Here is an 8,551-nt window from a genome sequence, read left to right as displayed (position 1 = left end):
ACTATTTATACACTGAACGGTGGTAGTTCAAGTAGTATTCGGAAAAGATATAAGTATATTGGAGTATCTTGTAACTTCATCTTTCAAACTTATATCTAGTAAATGATTATCTTGTGCATATCAAAGATTTTCAGAAAAACGTTGAGACAAGGTTAGATATATGAGATCACCTTGCAACGATATTTTTATACAGTTATAAACTGGAACTCTATGTATGTTATACATGTCAGAGGATTTCAGAGATTGTGAAAAGTATATGTATATATATACTGAATATTTTGCGACTTGGTCGCGTTAAGATATCAGCTTGGTTCATTTCTTCTTGACCAAGACTTTCATGAGTACTATGAGAATGCTCATATATTGTTAATTATTATACATATTATTTCGATGGGATTGTTGCTCACCCTTGCTTTCTTCTTTCATCACACAACATCAGATAGACAAGATGAACAGGACCAAGCTCCCAATTCGCGAGCGGATAGGAAACATTCCGCAGTTTCCTATAGGCGTTGATGTCGCTGTAGCTGAGGTAGGAACTACCAATAGGCTAGGCTTTCAACTTTTGATGTACCAGACTTATGTATCTTTATCAATTGTAATAATGGCAAAGAAATGTAAATTTATTCAGAAACCCTTTCAAGGTGTAATGGCATATAATTTTGGAATAAAATGACTCGTGTTATTTTTGGATATTCATCTCTGAGACTATAACTTGTGGTGTGTGTGTTTATTGTGGGGTCACAGTACAAAGTAGTTGATTGTTTATTAAGATTGGGTGTTATTAAGGGAAATGGAACTCGTGGCAACCCGAATACCCGACCCCGGATTTGGGGGTGTTACAATTGTGATGCAACCAGTATCATGAAAGGATGTCCTTCAAGTAACAATAACACTTGTTGTGCAAGACATGCATGTACATAACAAAACTAAGTAACTTTGACAACCCTAAAAATCAGTTGTATGATAATCTTATTGTATTTTGTACTTGTATTTCTCGAGTCTGTAAAAATATTAAGGTGATTAGACTGGAAGATTTATCTATGAACAACCATCAATCTAAGGAATAAACTCTGGAAGAAGATTAATCATGATCATGTCTCAGATAGAAGTGTAGAAGCTTGAAGTTGAATAATGTTGTTTATGGGAAAATGTTCTGAGTCACATATCGACAAGCAAGAAGTATAGAGATGTATGTCGAGAAGTCAAAAATGACTTGTAGAGAAGTTCAAAAAGATATCGACAAGTCAATATGCTTGTAGAGAACTGGAGATATCGACAAGTCAATATACTTCTAAACAACTGGAGATCTTGACAAGTCATAATGCTTATAGAGAAGTAGAGATATCGATAAGTCACTTTTTTTTTACCGATATGTGACTTCTCTATACAGTAAAATAGATCTCGACAACAACTTCAAAATTCAGAAGATAGACAACTTGAAGATCCAAGATTATCAGTCAACAAACAATTCTATCACTGAATTGGAAAGCCTACAAATACAGCTTGAAGAATGCAAGATCAAGGGCCAAGATGAACTGGACAAAGGAGGGTCACAGACCTGTTAGTTTGTATGAAGATTTGTTGTACGAAAAGTGAAAAATAGACAAATAGACTTTAGAATATGTGTGAGTCCATTTTAGTGTAATCTTTGTAAGTTGTGCATGTTGTTATATAGTACTTTATTTAGTGGTAACAAAACAGACGTAAAAAATCTTTTATTCTCTCAAGTGAAGTAGCTGAGTTCCTATTTTCAAGAATACAAATTTGTAGCACTAACAAATTTGATTTAATATAAATCAAGTGAGTTTTTGATAAATTACTTGTGTATTTACATTCAGTCTTTTATCACTACATATTTGATTCTAACTGTTAAGTTCCAAAAGCCAAAATTACTTTCAAATAATCAAGAAAATAAAGAAAACACATTCACCCCCCTGTGTTTCACTCCATACCTAACAAGTATTATCAGAGCAAAATCTGAAAGTAAACTGATTAGATCTTGGAAGTATGAGTGCACAGAAACTTAGAAGTATCAAGATCCCTGTCTTTGACAGAGTGAACTACACCTTATGGAAGAAGAAAATGATGTTGTTCATCAGGATGGCCAATCCACTATATATTGAAATTCTCAAGCATTGACCCTTCATTCCTATGGTGAGGATATCTAAAGCAACTGATGGTGATATGGACATTCCTAGTCACCTTTTCCCTAAAGATCCATCTACATATACTGAACCAGAAAAGGAGAAAGTTTCACTTGATAGTAGCTTGCAACTCATTCTCATTGAATCTCTTAATAATGTCATGTATAACAACATTATCAACCGTGAGCCATCCAAGCAGATCTGGGAAAAGATAGAGATTATGTGTGAAGGTACTAAAGATGTGAGGTCAAACTAAATAAGGACTCTAGTCTCACAATATGAGGGTTTCATGGCTAAACCTAAAGAAGGCAGTACTGAGGTTTTTAAAAGATTTAACAAGCTGATAAATGACTTGTAGTTTCATGACAATTACTATGAAGCGGAAAAGGTCAACCTAAAATTTCTACTCACTCTCCCTGACCATCTAGAACAAAAGGTCTCTGCAATAAGAGAAAGGGAGAGATCTAGGGAGAACAACTTTGGAGGTTTTGTATGGCATTCTTAAAACCTATGATCTGGATATGATGCAGAGAAAGTCATTACAGGTGAGTCAAGGACATGTTATGGATGTATCAAGTTCCTTGATATAAAATGGCAAGAAAATAACTGAAGATGAAACTGAATCCCACTCAAGTTATTCTAGATGTTGAGCAGAAGAACAAGGAACCTAAAAAATAAGTCATTCTGAAGTTGGAAGATGGTGTGTATTATACTCTTAAGGAGTTGGATGTAATGGACCATTCTATGGCCTACCTAGCAAGAAAATATTTAAACATTAGAGTCAAGAAGCCTAGGTACTTCTAGGGTAAAGGAAAAACATCCTACAACAACATCTGAAAAGAAAAGACTCATTCAAATGCAACTGGAAAAGGTGGCTAGAAATCATGATCTGTGGACAGATCAAAGATTAGATGCTACAACTGTGATGAGCTGGGTCACTTTTCCACAGAATGCAGAAACCAAAGAAGGTGAAGAATGATAAGGCAATTTAGATCTTGAACCTAAGTATGAAGCACTTCTGAAGAAACAACAAGGAAAAGCTTATATTGCTGAAAGGGAGAGTTGGGATGACATAGATGATGAAGATGATGTTGAAGAATATGTAAATTATGCTCTCATGGCTTTGGAGGAAGGAAAATCAACATCATCAAAATCTGAGGTACATATCCTAACCACCATTGATTTGAATGCTTTATAATATAAGAAAATTGTTGAAAATATGAGTATAGAAATATTTCACATTCACACAAACATGATGGCTGTTACCGAGGGAATGAGTAGGCTATTAAAAATGAATGAGAAACTTGAGATTGAGAAACAAGAACTAGAGCTGCAGCTTGTTAGTCTAGAATTAGTTAGATAAGAAAATGAATATCTCAAAAACAAGCTAAATTGTGCAGAGAAAGTAGAAGTTGTGTTGAGAGAAAAAATTGAGAAAAATGATCTTAAGCTTAAGTCATTTAAAAATACATCTCAATTGGTTGGTCAATACCATGAAAAGAACAAGCCCTGTGATAACATAGCTATTGGATTGGAATATGAGGCTGGTGCATCTCAAAAGAAAAGTCATATTGACAAGGGAAAGGAAAGTGTAAATAAAGAAGTTCATGTGGTGCTTTAAAAGTTGAATGCACCCTTGTTCAAAGTCCGTGAGGTGAACTTCAGTGAAGAGGAGATTATAATCAAGCAAGAAATTGAAGATGAAGAAAAGAAAAATGCCAAACCTACACTCAAAACTGAATGTGAGAAAAAGCCTAAAGCTAGTCTATTCATTAAGACACCAATAACTAAAATTAAAAAATGAAAGCACGTGAAAGAAAAAGAAGAACAGAAATGAAAAGATAAGTGTCAACAAAAGCAATAACTATGCCTATGTTGCAGATGCTCCCAGTAAGAAATGTAAAAAAATATGGTTCAACAAATCACCTAACTCATCTTTGTAAAAAGATTGTTAGTGAGCCAAAGTATGGAGCCTGCAAGTACATGATAAGTGTATTTTATATCCATTTAGAATGCTTCATATCAGCTTAAGTTGATGATTTGACCTCAAGTATGTGGTGTTTTTGATGCATTTCGTGTTGAGTATGTGTAGGGCTTTAGTTGGAGGCAAGAATGGACTTCAATATGCTTTTATGTTGATAAGAGATCATGAATTGAAATGCGAGTGCTTGCGAGAAGATCAGAACAAGAAATAAAAAAATTTCAGAAATTTTCCAGAAGCCAAGCGCGCCTTCGCTTGACTTAGGCGTGCCCGCGCCCTATTCTCCAGAAGCAGAGCGCGCCCGCGCTCCATACAGTCGTGCCCGGCTAAGTCGGGAAGACAGAATCCTGATTTTAGTACGTTTTGGATATTTTGAGCGGCCAAGTCAACCTGGAGCATATAAATAAAGAAAAGGAGACAAATTAAATAAGAAGGAACAAAGGGAGAACTCTGGAAAAAAAAGCACACAAGACGACTAAGAAGAGGAAGATTTAGTTCTACATCGTTCTTTTATATTCTTCTAATTAGGCGATACTTTGGATGCTTGTTTCGGATTTGTTTTCTAAACCTTAATACTTTAATATACTCTTGTAGTATTCAGAACCTTTTTACTATCATGTTTTCATCGGAACCCATGATGACGAGCCGTTCGATTATGAACTAATCGTTATCGTGGGATTCTAACGGATTTATTTATGGAGTTTAGTAGTTGATTGCTTAAAGTTTTAGTGTGTGATGAATTATTGATTTCCTCCTACGGTTGTGCTTAATCTTCTTGGATGTGTAGCTAACATCTAAGTTGTTTTTTAATGTCTATTAAATGCGAAAGTGGATATAGGGGTTCAGAACTTGTCATGCTAGCATAGGTTTATGGATGTTTTAACATGCATGATTCATAGTGTAATTTTAACCATCTTACGTTGCCCTACGTAATCTCAATAGATAACTTGCTCTTAAACCGTTATGTTTTCAAATCTTATAGACATATAGGGTCTAAGCATGATTGGTGTCTGCCCAGCTTCTATATAATTTATGGATGCTGAGTAGTAGGGTACACATATATTGAAAGATAGCGTGTACTAATTTTGTGTTGTCTGACTATTTATCATAACCATCACATACTATGATTAAAGGCATAAACTCTGAATGAAATATTTAATGAAGTTAGAATCCCATGTTTTATTTCATATAAGTAGATCTTAATCTCTTAGTTAATTCATTCTAGCATAATTACTTTTAGATAATCAAACTCAGTTTGATACTTGTCTTAGCAGTGAATAATAATCATACATTGTTGCATAAGTGCACATTCTGAATTTAACCCAATCTTTGTGGGAATGAACTAACTTAATCTTATACTATTTGTGACCGCGTACACTTGCGTGTTTTTGTGCGACAAGTTTTTGGCGCTGCTGCCGGGGATCGGTGTTAAATTTAGTTTATATGCTTGTCATCAGTGGTCGTTAAAGTCCACCGACTCAAAATTATTTCTCTTACCAATTTTACTTTGCTTGTGTGTTTCAGGTATTCGAGTGAGAGTGTATACGAACACGTTCTCAATATCGTAAGGACATACTAGAAGAAGTAGAAACAGAAGTGATCATTGTAATGGGATAACCAGCAGCAGAAACGAAAGCATTGAAGGATTATTCTCAACCGAAAATCAATGACATTCAGTCTAGCATTGTCAGACCAGGCATTGCATCTAATACCTTCGAAATCAAGCATGGCGCGATTCAAATGGTACAGAATTCAGTCCAGTTTGGGGGAGCTCCAACGGAAGATCCCAATATGCATATTAGGGATTTCATCGAGATCTGCGACACCTTCAAGTTCAACGGTGTTTTAGAAGATGCTGTGAAACTGAGACTTTTCCCATTTTCTCTGAGGGATAAAGCTTAGAGCTGATTGCACTCTCTACCAGCTGGTTCTATTGCGACTTGGGAGGATCTTGCTCAGAAATTCCTTACTAAATTCTTCCCTATGGCAAAAACAGCTGCAATCAGGAATTCTCTTACTCAATTTGCACAGCAATCGGGAGAATCTTTATGTGAAGCTTGGGAGTGCAACAAGGAGATTCTTTGGAAGTGTCATCATCATGGAATGCCTGATTGAATGGTAATCAATTGCTTCTATAACGAGTTGGGAGCATAGTCGAGACCCATGCTAGATGCAGAATCAGGTGGAGTTTTATGGGCAAAGAGCTATGAGGAAGCTTATGAGCTAATTGAAATGATGGCTGCTAATGAATATCAAAACCAAACTCAGAGACTGCCACAAGCCAAGGTAGCAGAAATTCTGGAGGTGGATACAGCTACGGCTATAACTACTCAGCTAAAGGTATTGACTATGAAAGTGGATTCTCTGGCCAACTATGGAGTTTATCAGATAGCAAGTGTTAGTGAGCTTTGTGCAGGTACACATGCGACAGATCAATGTGTTATATCTGGTGAGTCGGCACAGTTTGCGAGCAATTTTCAGAGACCACAGCAACCAGTTCCTGCCACTTATCATCCTAACAACCGAAACCTTCCTAATTTCAGCTGGAGAAATAATCAGAGTGGTATTCAACATCCACAACAGCCTTATCAACAGTTTGGAGACAAGCCATTCAACCCTCCTGGTTTTCAACAATAGTGTGCACTAAGGCAACAATTTCAGCCACCGGTAATACAACAACAATCTCATGGATGTGCTGGTCAATCTGCTAATGAAAAATCTGGATTAGAGGAATTGAGGCTAATGTGTAAAAGCCATGCAGATTCGATCAAAACCTTGGAGAACAAATAGGATAAATTGCTCATGCGCTCCTGAATCGACCACAAGGAACTCTTCCTAGTGATACAGAAGCTAACCCAGGTTAGAGGGAAGTTAAAGAACAGTTGAAAGAAATCACTTTGAGGTCTGGAGAATCTTCTAACACCCTTGTCATCCATGAATTCCATCAGCCAATAAGGCCTCAAATGCACTCTATTTTCTGTGAAGGGAATTGTAGGGTTTTGGGGAGTGCATCTTTGACTTTATTGCTCCTTAGATCTTCTATCTTCTTTAGGACCAATTTCCTTGCAGTTACATTAAAACCAAACTTTTTCTTGAAGGATGAGAATACCTTTATCAGTACATATTAGCTTTCTTGAAGAATCCTGTGAAGAGGCCATGTGATCTCTTTCCCTCCCTTATACTTAAACACTAGTCTTTCAGGAAGATGTCTGTGAGCATCAATCCCTCTTACTTCTTCCAATTCATCCAAGTAGAGGTTTATATTTGAAAACTCCTTGATGTCACAGATATATAAAAGATCTCCCTTGTTGACTGTAGGTTGAGATTTGGTTAGGGTCTTGGTTCTAAGAGTCATAGGCTTGACCTTTTTGGTTGCTTTAATCTTTTTTTCTTTGGTTTGTTGAAGATATGTAAATTTAGTTCAGGAATTGGAAAACTTTCCCAGTCTATTGGCTCATCCTTGGGAATTATAGGCTCACCATGAAAATTTTTTGTTGGATCCACCTTGAATTCCTTATGTACCACTGAGGGCTTGGATGTTTGAGTTAAAGTTGTAGACTGTTTGGGAATGTAGTCTTCCATTTCCTCATCATTGAAGTCCAATTTTCTTTTGGAATGAAGCTTGTATCTGAATTTCCTTTTCTGTTGAGGTTCATTGTGCATTTGCTGATCTTGAGCTTCAGTAATCACAAGTGGTTTTTCAGAGATTTCAGTTATAGCTTTCACAGCTTGAAGCTTGGCTACTATAGTAGCTTGCTATTTCTTCTGTTTGAGCTTCTTAACATCTAAAACAACTTGCCTCTTTTCTTGCTTAATTCTTTCTTTCTCTTCCCTTTTTGCTGCTGCAAACTGAGGGTGACCAGCCACCACACAGATCTCTTTTCCATTCCTGTAAATTTGGAAATTCTCTTTTTTTTGTACTGAATCATATGGATCTTTGTAAAATGCGATGGACCTTGCCAACAGCTTCTTTTCATCTAGTTTTGGAGTCTCAAACATGAGATCCAAGGGATTCTTGTCTGATAACTTTGGATAGTTCTTTTTAGGTTTCAGAATCAGATTGGCTTTTGGAGATTTGATGCATGAATTTTGGCCTTTATCCAAGCTACCTAGACTTATTTCATTCACTGAAATTTGCTTTACTTGTGAGTGGTGATGAAAGATCTTGTCTGGTTTCTGTATCTGACCAAATTTCTTTTGAATGTCTTCATCAATCTTCTTCCATTTATCATCCAGCTCCTTCTCAACTGCTGCTACATCAATCCTTTTCAATTTATCATTTGATTTCAGTTTTTCTATTGCTAGATTGATGAGATCAATGATATCCATAGCTGGTGGCTTAGTGAAAGCAATTGCTGGCACAATTACTTTACTAACTTAGATGTTGAGCACTTTCTCCCCCTCACTTGTTGAGTCCCCTTGA

General features: G+C 36.3%; 1 non-coding gene across 1 annotated transcript; it reads right to left on the bottom strand.

Annotated features, from left to right (window-relative positions):
- Positions 1 to 6,126: 6,126 nt before the first annotated feature.
- LOC141709172 (small nucleolar RNA R71) lies at positions 6,127 to 6,233 on the bottom strand. The gene has a single exon (XR_012569762.1). It is a non-coding gene; the product is annotated as a small nucleolar RNA R71 (small nucleolar RNA).
- Positions 6,234 to 8,551: the final 2,318 nt, after the last annotated feature.

This window comes from Apium graveolens, chromosome 2, assembly GCF_009905375.1.
Source record: "Apium graveolens cultivar Ventura chromosome 2, ASM990537v1, whole genome shotgun sequence".
Lineage (NCBI taxonomy): Eukaryota > Viridiplantae > Streptophyta > Magnoliopsida > Apiales > Apiaceae > Apium > Apium graveolens.
Note: the sequence above shows the minus strand (reverse complement) of the source record. Positions and strands in the feature narration are given on the sequence as shown.